We start from the raw sequence: 13150 nt of genomic DNA, 5'->3' as shown, positions 1-13150 counted from the left end.
TGAAAGAACTTTGAACCCTAATTTGGTTGGTAAAATTGAAAATGGTCAATTTTATGAAAATAGATGAACTTTGTTGAAATGAGGTTTTATGATCGGATAACTTGCAATTGGCTTTATATTCATGATGATATGATATAATAAGAATGAATCCACAATGAGTGGGTGTTTAATTTGATGAATGTCATGATGTGGATAATTTTTCGTCTTTTGTGCAAAATGTGATTTTGGAACTTTGTTGGTTCTTCAGTTGATTGTTGTTGATAATGATTATGATGATGATGATGATGATTTATGTTGATGAATCAGAACATGCAAAATGAAGACATAATTGCTGATGAATGCATGTATGAAAAATGATGATAATTTGGTGTTGAACGTATACATTGTCGAGTCGTATGTCATGCATTTATAAGTAGGATATTTATACCCAATAAAGACGACTGGGATGTTATATCCAACGAAGACGACCATAATACTTTGTATTCAAATGATAACGACTATGATACATTTGTATCTTGAGGTGACGACTAGTAGCACATGCATATAGAGTCGTTTTTAGGCGCATTACATACATTTGATAATTGATTAAATGTGTCTTATTTGTTTATGTGCTTGGTGATTTATGTGCATTGGTGAACTTGGTGAATTACATGCTTGGTGAAATTTGGTGAATATATGATGATGTTGAAAATGTACTTGTGTATTGTTATACTTATATGATTGATGATGTTGAGCTGCTTAAGTGTTACGTTGTTTAATCATTTGAATTTAATTATGGCGTTCATTTTCATTTGATTATACTTTAATTGTGAAATGTGAACTAACCCCCAATGGTCGTTTGGTTGACTACCTACCTTATTCGTATGGATGCGTAGACGGTGTGCAAGAGTAGTTTTGTTTTACTTGTTGAGTTGCTGGAGGCTAGCTTTATAGCTACCTCGTCTTTTACTTTCAGAGTCTTAGTGTGTCAGCTCTAATTTGGGTGTCTGTCTGTTATTTACATTCTATGACTTGTCGAGATTTTATTCACTCAGTATGTTGAGATGTTAGATTTATTCTGGAGATGTATTATATGATTATGCGTCATTGCTACTTTGGTGATGTGATGAGTTATGATGATATTATTATTCCGTTGTGATGTTCTGAAAAATTAATTATGCATGTTTCAAAACTTATAGAAGAAGTAGCATCTAAATCCTTTGTATGTTTTATACTATTTGTGTAATTTATTGCTTTAAGGGTTTAAGGTGTTACATGCTGCAGCTTTACACATCTTCAGCGATACATCTTCAATCCACACTTCAGAGCCGTTCCTTAACCTACATCATTAAACATGATAAACAAGCATTACTAGTTCCAAAGTACTAAAAACACTTAAAACTATAAAATCCTAAATAAACACAGATTAGATGTTAAAGGCAATGCAATCACTCAATTACTTGTCCAATATAACAGTTAAGTGCAACGTGATAATCAATTTATTTACTGGTTATCAATTTGCATATAACAAGGTGGAGTATGTTTGTGATTGCTAAAAAACTTATTCATAGTTCATTTCCCAATTAATAAGAGTATATGAAAAACATTTTATAACATCTTTTTGTTCATGCGTTGAGGCAATATTCCTTCAATAGGTTGCTTTCTTATTCTATGCATGGTCGTATTATGTTAGACGTAGTTAACTTCATTAGTAATTAACATAACATATGTTCTACTTGTTTATAAATATTTAATTGTGCTTTATATTCGTACATAACTTTACGATGGTATAATTGTTTTCCCCTTTACCATCACTAGAGGATAAAAAAATAATACAATTATTTAGGGGAAAAAGTAATATAAAGTTTGTAAAATTGCACTCAATTATATTGATTTTTATTTTTATCACATGAAGTCCTTCTATGTGTGCTAAATGAACAAAAATAACACATTGATATATTTAAGACACATTTTTTTCGGTGGTGGCTGAGGTTCAAACCCTGGACCTGGCATATATTATGCATTGTCCATATCAACTAAGTTAAGCTCATGAAGACATATTTAAGAGACATTTAGTAATAATTATAAAATTCTAAAGAGCTTTTAAAATTTTATTTTGCTTAAACTATTTAATTATTTCTATAAGACCATGAACTTTACTATACACTATAAAGAAATCAAGTTATTTACTATTCTTTGGATGCAAATAGGAAAAAATATGGTTGAAACTCCGAAGTTAGATTATGTCATAATTTTTTTCTTTCTATATTTTTTTTTTAGACAGATGATTATTCTTAGGCTAAACACCACTTTTCGCCCCCTAAATTTCAAAATGTTGCGATTTTGGTCCCCTATTAAAAAAATGACAAAAGTGACCCCCTATGTTTAGGGAAATATGCTCTTTTGACCCATAACATAAGGGAAATATGTTTTTTGACCCCTTATCTTTACAAAAAGTTGCGATTATGACCCCTTTTCTAGAACACGTGGCACCTTTTTGAGCAATTATGGGATGAAAGGGGCAAAAATTGCTATTTTTTTTAAATAAGGGGCCAAAATCGCAATATTATGAAACATAGGGGGCAAAAAGTGCACTTTAGCCTTATTCTTAGTGATTGTAAAACAAATAAAGATTGCCCAAAACTTCGAAGAGCTAATGTTAGGTGTCGTAAAAGCTATTGTGTACCGATCTAAAACATTCTAATGAGATAAATGAGTTCTTTCTCTAACAAGAGAATTGTACAATATACCTTATGCTAGAATATTCCATTTGTTGTCATTTAGTTTTTGTTCATGCACTCAATAATTATTATTTTCTTCTTATGTTTTTCCCTAGTTTTAAGGACCTTGAAGTTATGACTTTGTATTATAAGATGATGGAAATGAAATGAGGAAGCAAAGAGTTTTATTTATAGGATCTCCTTGGAACTAATTAGTTGTTCTTGCTTCTAAGAGTACTAATCAGATTCCTTGGAACTTAAGAAATCGTTGGAACAATGTCAAGGTAATTCTCCAGAGCCTCAAATGTATTATCTCACATATATATAGAGAATTGGAAACCAAGTAGCTGACACATTGGCTAATCATGGTTTATCTCTTGATTCTATTCACTTTTGAAATTTGTTCTTTTGCCTAAAATAATAAGAAAATCAAGATAAGAAACAATATTTCAGAAGTAAAAATTATGGAAGTAGTTTTTTTTTTTTTTCTTTCTGAGGGAAACTTATGGAAGTAGTTGAGCAAGACTGTTCGTTTTAACATTTCAGTTACTTATGAGCTATAGAAGTAGAGGTTTAAGATTTGTTATTTGATATTTGTTTTAATTTTTAGTTACAACTCTGTTTTAGAAGCATATTGCTATTCAATAAAAATTATTTTTTTGTCTTCCTTATATTTTGCGAGTCATGCTTAAAAAAACAACTCTCAATTTGCACACTTCAACCTTATATCCGGAATCTTGTAAGAACTGCATGCAATTAGAAAATAAAAACGATTAAAATATGCAGCATAAGTGAAAAACGCTACATATTTATTCAAGAAACAATTTGTTATTTGTCGTTAGTTACCATTTCTCAATATGCACCAGGCCTTGTAACTATGCTTTGAATGAGAAACTCATCGATGCAATGCATATTAGGAGGTGCCTTCTTTTGAGCTTGCATTGTAACTTCCAAGTGAAAATGTAAATATGAGGGGACACAGACAATGAAAGTTATGAGTATATATAAAAGAAGAAGACTTGACATTAAACATCAATTATTTGTTATGTACGTAATCTTGGAAAAATCAGACACAAAATTATCACAAATAGTAAAAAAAAATGATTAACTCTAATCATTTATAGAAAAAAATATATGTTATGATTTGTAAAAAAATATAACATCTTGAATCTCGATTAATATTCATTTCATTTCTTTGTGCTTTTGTGTGCAAGGGGAGAGTGGAGAAGATAAAGAACAAAACCTTTAATATCACAAGTAGACCAAAGGCAACACAACTCCGTTATTAGGCCTAACACTATACTTCTCAGGAATTGTAGTTGTTGTTTATTGGCTTCAAATTTGTGGTTTTGGAAGAACAGAGAAATTGTGACACGATTTCATCAAAAGTAACTTTCCATCAAAAGTTCTAAGCTAGACTTTTGAGCGACTCTTTGGATACTAGGTGGTGTTGTTTCTCCTAAGGGATTTCGAGGGTTTTTATAAAAGTTTTGGGGTAACCTCATCCCTTGGTTGTTTTGAACAAAATTTATTTTCTCAATAATCTCAACAACACTACGTAGTTGGCATTCAATGCTAGTATGGCCAGATATACCAGATGCTCCACATGGAGGTGTAGTAGAAGTAGGTGTGACAACACTAAAATTCATTTTGTCAAATTTTTGAGAGAATGTGTCCACCTTAACCGATAGATGATCAAGGGAAGAGATTTCAATCATGCATGTCTCTTTCTTAGAGGTCGAAGAAACGGTGATGGCTTCCACTGATGGAGGTTTAAAGCCATGTGTTCAATCAAGACATAAGCTGATGTGAAATCCTTGTTCATTAAAGCTTCACCTGCAGCTGCATCAACAGTTATTCTTGTGATATATGATAGACCATTATAAAAGGTGTGAATAATTAGCCACCTCTCTTAATCATGATGGGGACAAAGTCTAAGCATTTCTTTAAAACGCTCCAACGCATCTTAAATAGATTCCCCTTCTTTTTGAGTAAATTGGTAGAGCCTCGCCTTTAGTTGAACGATTTTAGAAGGGGGAAAGAATCGGGCAAGGAATGCTCGCCTCATTTGATTCCATGAAGTGATGGAACCAACTTCTAAAGAATGGAACCAAGCACTAGCTCTATCCCTTAAGGAAAAGGGAAAAAGGTACAGCCTTACGACCTCTTGATTTTCTTTATAGGTTATACTGAGTCTTAAGAAAGTTGAGATTTGCAGATTTGGATCCTCATAAGGTGATCCATAAAACTGATTTGCTGCACCAAGATAAGTAGTGCAGGCTTAATCTCAAATTTGTCACTCTCAACCGTTGGGTACACAATAATAGCACGTGACTCTTCCGTAGAAGGGGTTATATACTCTTTAAGAGTCCGTTCCTCATCCATGTCGTTATTACTTTATGCTTCCCAAGAAGTTAAAGGTAAAAGAAAGAAAGAAGAAGAAAAGAAAAGTTCCAACCACTACTAAAAAGTTAATTAAATTAGATAATCCTCGGCAGCGGTGCCAAAAACATGATGAGTAAAACCGCAAGTGCACGGTTCTACCGAAGTAGTGAAAAGAGAGCATCGTTCCTACAGGAAGTTGTTCAATTCAATTAACTTTTATTGATGATTAGAAGAAAGTTCAGTTGTAAAGATTGGATTTTTACCGGTAGAAAATAATAATAAAAGGCACATTGGGATTATTGATTCATCTTGGTGACAAACCCTTCACAAACCAAACCCTAAACCTAAACTTTATATTGAACTTACTTTTTGAAGACAAGTTTCTCTTAATTAAGCCTATCACATCTCCTTTCGGTTTCAGTGAGTGTGTTCCTCTAGCAACCACGCCTATTCTCATGGTTGATTGCTATAAGAATCTTTAAAGAACGAAACTTTATTTGTCTCAAGGTTTGCTAGACTATTCTCATGTTTCACAATCCATGTCTAATTTCACTTGTTCTAATATCAAAACTTTTTCTTTCAATGCTTCACTTTGATATTTGTGATGATGAATTAACAAATACTAACCGTCCGTTGTCGCTTTATGAGTTTGGTATTTGTTAATTCATTATAAAAACAGTAAAATTAGATTAGAAAGTAGATTTATATAAAATGAGGGTTCGAGGCATGGTTTGATTAGGATCCTAGATAAAATCATCAGTTAACTTCAGTACATGTCCGACACCATCGGTCGAACATATCTAGGATCCTAGCGAGCACATACTGCCATGCTAGGATTTGTGCGGCATGCCTTTATAAACAACAACCTTAACCCTAACGTCCACATAGTCACCGATATGATAGATCCTGAGACGCAGATATGTCCATGTCTGCCGCATGACTAGCTCGACCAAGGTAGAACTTGTGAGGCATACCCTTGCACACTGCATCATTCCATGGCATGTATGCTCACTATACAGCCATTGCGACCATGTTAGAACTTGTGAGGAATTCCCTTATGAACAACATTGTTCACCCTATGAACATCCTTCACAAGAACATTGCAACCATGGTAGAACTTGTGAGCCATCCCCTTGTGAACTGTACCGTTCTATTGCGAGAATGTCAACTCCACCATAGACACTTACCATTGGAACAAGCATGTTCCTCACACATTCAACAAATTCAAACAAAGAGGTTATCATTTCTAAGGAGCCCCCACAACAGTCCCCTCGCCCATTCGAAGTTGTCGCGTCATTTTTTGGAAATCAAGGCTATTTGATTAGCTTTTGACTCACTAATTATTTCAGGACTGAACATTTAATTATTTAAGAAAAAGGGGAAAAAAGTTCAAACTACCCCATTTTGAAAAGATTTAGGGTTCGGGGGTTAGTTACATAAAGGGAAGGTGTTAGCACCCTTTATGTCCGTAGTACTATACAGTAACCTCTTGATTTTATTTAATTTAATGTGCTATAAACTTGCTTATTATTTTGAAAAGAAGGAATTAAAGTGGAAAACTAAAGACCTAATTATCTACATTTTTTATTGATTTTAAAGGACATGGTCCTCTGCCTACGTACCCATGAGGGATCAAAACCTCGTAGTTCGGGGTATAAATTGACGTTTGATTGGTTTTGTGTTTTTTATTAGTTTTGAAAAAGGTTTAAAATGAAAATCCAAGTGGCAAATAAGAATTTGTTTGTGTTTTTTAATTTAAAAGAAAATGGACTTGAAGTAGAATTAAGTTGATTGAAATTTGATTAAGAAAATAAAATAAAAAGACGGTCACTTGATTTAAGATCAAGGTTTATTGTAAAAAAATATTTTTTTGGTTATTTTTGTTATTTGAATGTTTTTTGTTATTTTGAATGATAAATAAAACCTAAAGCTAAAGCATGAGAATTTCGTAGTGAGGTTGGATCACCACAAAATCTCTTAACATAATCTATTTTTTTTGCATTTTTTATAACATAAGAAAGAAGAAAGAATAAATACCTTGAAACCGAAAGGGACAGAAAGAAGTAGAAAAAGAAGAAAGACTCGTCAAGACAAGTCGAAAAAGGGAGAAGAGAGGAAAAGCACAGGAATCATCAACTCTGAATTTCGGGGTCCATAATGCATTGTGTGAGCTCTCTATTTGTAGAGAAATTTCACAACTAATAAGTGAGAAACTTTGGGAACAAGTAATTCATTTAGTACAAAAATATCTCAATTGAGTACCAAAATGTATCATATTGAGTACGAAAATATATTATTCAGTACATAAATATGTTATTCAGTATATAAATATATATTATTGAGTATCAAAATATACATTTCAGATCAAGCACTAAAATATATTAGATTGCCTATTAAAATATTTTAGATTGTGTTTCAAAGTATTCTAGATTGCGTTCTAAAATAATTTTACAAAACTTGGGGACCAAGAAAGCACTTTTTAATAATGATTCAATCAAATATTTAATTTATCATTTCCAAATAATATTTTTTTAGTGCTTACTTCGTTCACACAAATATGTACCCCCATTATATGATCTAACGTCAAAAATTGGGGTATGACAGATGCCCCTATTTAAGTTTCTTCGTCCGGAGATTTGAAGATGAAATCTTTGATTTGACGAGTCGAAGAGACTTAAATACAAAGTACACCATTTTTGACCTAAGATGTTATGAATGCTCATGATGTAATTATGAATGCAGGACGACAGGGATGATTTGACTAGAATGAGAAATGACAAAGGATACCCAAATTCGTTGGAGAAAGGAATCCGACTCCGCAAGGGAATGTAGTTTCACTGGGGAAAATTATTGTCTACTATCGTATTGATAGCTTAACAGAGACGATTGATACTTTTACCTAACTATCGATGAGATAGCTTTAATAAAGGTAAGAATGAGAGAAAAAACATCGTCTAACTATCGATGAAATGATAGCTTAACAAAGACAAATGATACTTTTACCTAACTATCGATGAGATAGCTTAACAAAGGTAAGAATGAGTGAAAAAACATCGTCTAACTACCGATGAAATGATAGCTTAACAAAGACAAATGATACTTTTACCTAACTATCGATGAGATAGCTTAACAAAGGTAAGAATGAAAGAAAAACCATCGTCTAACTATCGTTGAAATGATAGCTTAAAAAAGACAAATGATACTTTTACCTGACTATCGATGAGATAGCTTAACAAAGGTAAGAATGAAGGAAATATCATCGTCTAACTATCGTTGAAATGATAGCTTAACAAAGACAAATTTAGAGAAGACAACTTGGTCAGTTACACTGGGTATGACACTTTAACGATAAGAAGGTAAATAGAAGATGTTCATTTGTAGAAACTTGCGGCTTGACACATTGTTAAGTTAAGACTGTACCGAAGAGACACGACCAAATCGTGATTCTGGAAGACTGATGCAATTATGTGTGAATTGATGTTGTGTATATGTTGTGTACGTAGAAATGTATGAATATGTGAAAATATTTATGAATGCATGATTGTATGAATGTATGGATGTGTGAATGTATGAATGTGTGACTGTATGACTGTATATGACATGTGACTCAATGAAACGAGACAAGACAGGCAATATGGGAGGTGGACTGACATCGCAGTACAAACACTCGACAAACTTCCTTAGAGATGATACTATTGTGAACAAATTGAGCCGTTGACGGTGTAAGATCAGGCACAGGGTAGTAACTGATGCCTCTTGGGGGTAAAGCCCATTGTTGATAAAAGGTATGGAAGAAGTCGCCATTTGTGAACCGGCACAGAGTGTCCTTCCATTGGTATCCTTCAGCAGTCATGCTCTTTTTTTGTTTTATTTTTTTTTTCTGCCCCTAATTTTTGCTTGGACCGCCCTTTCGGGTTTTCAATCCACCGGGACGCTCATTTTTTACCTAAGCCGCCTTTTCAGGTTTTCAACTTAGCGAGCTTTGATTTTTCTTTTTATTATTTTTTTTTGTATATTTTTTTTTGATTGTGACAGCATCTTGTTCAAGGCAAAGATCCTTTCCATAGTGCTTAGCTCTGTTTCTCTTCCGGAATGTAACCGTTCTCGAGGCGGATTCTGATGTACGCTTCACCTACTCATGAGTTCAAAGAGAGTGTGTTTGTTGTGCACACTTTTCAAAAGATGTAAAACAAGTTTTTGTATTTTTTTTGAAAATTTTTGCTTTAAGTATTGCCATCAAAAACAGGAGAAATTATGCAAATAGAATAAATGAGAGTTCCAAATAAATGGGCACAGGATCAAATTTGATGAATTGAGTGGTGACCTGCCAAGGGCATGGCTCCACGGATCTTTGAAAAATTTGGAAAATGGTAAATGTATGGGATGATACATTGAACACAATAACCGCTATTCTCCCTAACAACTTTGAATGCCCCTGTTTCGAATCTTTGATCTGCAGATGCTTCGAATCGGAGGTCTTTTGATAGCTGGATGCCCCAAGTGGATTGTGCCTGACCGGATGCAGTTACTTTGTCTTTTGTTCCTTAACTTTTGCATAGATCGCCCTTTCGGGTTTGCGGTCTATCAGGATAATCATTTTTGTTCATGTCTCTAACTTTTGCCTGGACCGCCCCTTTGGGTTTTCAGTCCACCGAGACGCTCATTTTTGCCTAAGCTGCCTTTTCAGGTTTGCGACTTATTGAGCTTTTATATTTGACAGAGTATTTCTTGACTACACCGGCATTCATAGGAAGTGCATGTTTGTCACCATTCATAGCTGTAAAAGTCATTGCACCTGAACCTTTATAGTTAGGCGTCGAACCTTCTTGTTGGAAGTTTGTTTCAACCTCTTTTGATATAGTTGTACAAGTTCGTCATGTATTTAAATTCAATGAAGCTTGGATTTCAGTAGAACTCTTATTGACGGGACTTCGACCTCCACGGGAAGCATGACCTTCATGATGTATGTTAATGAAAGAGGGGGTTGCCTCTGTTGAAGCGTGTACTGAAGTACAATACTCATGAAGTGCAAATGGTAGCATCTCGTGTCAGTCTTTGTAAATGAAAGCAATCTTTTGGACAATCTTCTTTGATATTTTGTTTGCAGCTTTGACGGCTAAGATGCCCCAGTGGGCGAGAGATCTTGCTGGGAGTCTCTTCATTCTCCTCTTCTTCATCTTCGGTCACAAAGAACTCAAAATTGGGAGAGAGTACATGGTTATTATGTTCAACGGGTTTATTAATGCATGCTTTGATTATTGATTTTGACAAGTAAGGACAAGTTATGATTATGCAAATATATTTGAGAATGATTAAAGAAGAATTTTTTTGGTTTTTTTTTTTGTATTACCATTTTTCCGGAAAAAGCACAAAATAAAACAAAGTCGGGATCAAAACGACCTTTTTATTAATGATGACAATTCTTAAAGCAAAAAACCCTACACAAGATAACTTTCATCTCGGGCGGGACGAAAGGATTTATTTTTATTTTTTTTGAAAAGCGAAAAGCAACAAACAAACATTAATTGAACAAAAAGTAGCGGAAGGAACGTCAATAGTGTTGTTACCTCTTCACGAATGCTCGTGGATTTCTTGTTCAAACTGATATGTTCTCTTTTTTGTTTGCACGAATGTTGTAGGTGCGAGTTGACTTTGGACGAGGACAGTTGGGACACATTTGAGATGGGTTGACCTTTAGTAGAAAAGACACAGTGTAAGACTCAGACTTGAAATTATGTATGCAAAATGATGCATGCTATGCTTATGCAAAAATAGACACATTTTTTTTTGAAGGACTTGTCAAAGTAATTGTAAACTTGATAAGGAACATTGTTTTATTTGAAAATTGTGAAGATGTTGCAATTGGTTTCCTTTTCAAAAGTAAGAACGAAACCAAGGAAAAAATAGTTCTTAACAAAAGCTAAAGCTTCGTTAAGGTTTTTGAAGTTGTAGGTGTTCCTTCTTACAAGGACCATATCTTTGATGTTTACAAGAACTTATCTAAGTCCTTCGATATTATTGAGAAATTTTTTTTATGAATGAATGCATGTATGCATGTTTATGGAATGCATTGTGAGGTTAAGTCCACAATGTTGGAGTCAAGGGTAACAACGCCATTTGGTAAGGACTATGGTTTCGTTTGTACCTGTATTTCGGGTTCTACCAAGTTCCCAAAGTCTACAACCACTTCCAAATATTATCAGGTTACAAGATTACTCTTGATCCAATATCATTTGTAGGAAAGTCTCGTTTGAGTGTAGTCTCGCGTATCAACTAATTCAAGATTACTCTTGATTAGCCACTGCACTACATCCTAAAAGGCCAAGATGGGTTAAAGGTAACTAAAGGTCCTCAACTTCGACGGTTACTTAAAATAATAGTGTCAAACACGATTACTCATGTCAACAAAGTATTACTTCCAAAAACCTCCATTGAGCGGGATTATCACATGTACCAACACTCAAGATTACTCTTGGAATGGCACTTTGATTATATCACCATCCTATCTTAATGTTCACTCAAGCCCGGGTGTAGGACTTATCTCACCACTCACGTTTAGAAAAAAGAAAGAAGAAGGAAGAACATATATACACGTATTTCCATCTTTTATTTTTTGTTTTTAAGCAAGTTTTAGCACAAAATTTAAATAAAGCCAAGTTAGGCTCAACCCTCTTAGGGGGGTCCCCAGCGGAGTCGCCATTTATGTCGCGTCATTTTTTGGAGATCAAGGCTATTTGATTAGCTTTTGACTCACTAATTATTTCACGACTGAACATTTAATTTTTTAAGAAAAAGGGGAAAAAAGTTCAAACTACCCCATTTTGAAAAGATTTAGGGTTCGGGGGTTAGTTACATAAAGGGAAGGTGTTAGCACCCTTTATGTCCGTAGTACTCTACAGGAACCTCTTGATTTTATTTAATTTAATGTGCTATAAACTTGCTTATTATTTTGAAAAGAAGGAATTAAAGTCGAAAACTAAAGACCTAGTTATCTACATTTTTTATTGATTTGAAAGGACATGGTCCTCTGCCTACGTACCCATGAGGGATCAAAACCTCGTAGTTCGGGGTATAAATTGACGTTTGATTGGTTTTGTGTTTTTTATTAGTTTTGAAAATGGTTTTAAAATGAAAAGCCAAGTGGCAAATAAGAATTTGTTTGTGTTCTTTAATTTAAAAGAAAATGGACTTGAAGTAGAATTAAGTTGATTGAAATTTGATTAAGAAAATAAAATAAAAAGACGGTCACTTGATTTAAGATCAAGGTTTATTGTAAAAAAATATTTTTTTGGTTATTTTTGTTATTTGAAGGTGTTAGCACCCTTTATGTCCGTAGTACTCTACAGGAATCTCTTGATTTTATTTAATTTAATGTGCTATAAACTTGCTTATTATTTTGAAAAGAAGGAATTAAAGTCGAAAACTAAAGACCTAATTATCTACATTTTTTATTGATTTGAAAGGACATGGTCCTCTGCCTACGTACCCATGAGGGATCAAAACCTCGTAGTTCGGGGTATAAATTGACGTTTTATTGGTTTTGTGTTTTTTATTAGTTTTGAAAAAGGTTTTAAAATGAAAAGTCAAGTGGCAAATAAGAATTTGTTTGTGTTTTTTAATTTAAAAGAAAATGGACTTGAAGTAGAATTAAGTTGATTGAAATTTGATTAAGAAAATAAAATAAAAAGACGGTCACTTGATTTAAGATCAAGGTTTATTGTAAAAAAATATTTTTTTGGTTATTTTTGTTATTTGAATGTTTTTTGTTATTTTGAATGATAAATAAAACCTAAAGCTAAAGCATGAGAATTTCGTAGTGAGGTTGGATCACCACAAAATCTCTTAACATAATCTATTTTTTTTGCATTTTTTATAACATAAGAAAGAAGAAATAATAAATACCTTGAAACCGAAAGGGACAGAAAGAAGTAGAAAAAGAAGAAAGACTCGTCAAGACAAGTCGAAAAAGGGAGAAGAGAGGAAAAGCACAGGAATCATCAACTCTGAATTTCGGGGTCCAGAATGCATTGTGTGAGCTCTCTATTTGTAGAGAAATTTCACAACTA

General features: G+C 33.6%; 1 long non-coding RNA gene and 1 other non-coding gene across 2 annotated transcripts; one reads left to right on the top strand and one right to left on the bottom strand.

The window, feature by feature from the left end:
* Positions 1-3264: 3264 nt before the first annotated feature.
* On the bottom strand, positions 3265-4163 carry LOC120580133 (uncharacterized). Its single transcript, XR_005645763.1, has 3 exons — positions 3943-4163; positions 3546-3646; positions 3265-3445 (listed from the first exon to the last, which is right to left on the bottom strand). It is a non-coding gene; the product is annotated as an uncharacterized lncRNA (long non-coding RNA).
* A 449-nt stretch (positions 4164-4612) lies between these two features.
* Positions 4613-4720, top strand: LOC112421489 (small nucleolar RNA R71). The gene has a single exon (XR_003011815.1). It is a non-coding gene; the product is annotated as a small nucleolar RNA R71 (small nucleolar RNA).
* Positions 4721-13150: the final 8430 nt, after the last annotated feature.

This window comes from Medicago truncatula, chromosome 4, assembly GCF_003473485.1.
Source record: "Medicago truncatula cultivar Jemalong A17 chromosome 4, MtrunA17r5.0-ANR, whole genome shotgun sequence".
Lineage (NCBI taxonomy): Eukaryota > Viridiplantae > Streptophyta > Magnoliopsida > Fabales > Fabaceae > Medicago > Medicago truncatula.
The sequence above is the reverse complement of the archived record's forward strand: the minus strand, read 5'-3'. Positions and strand labels throughout refer to the sequence as shown.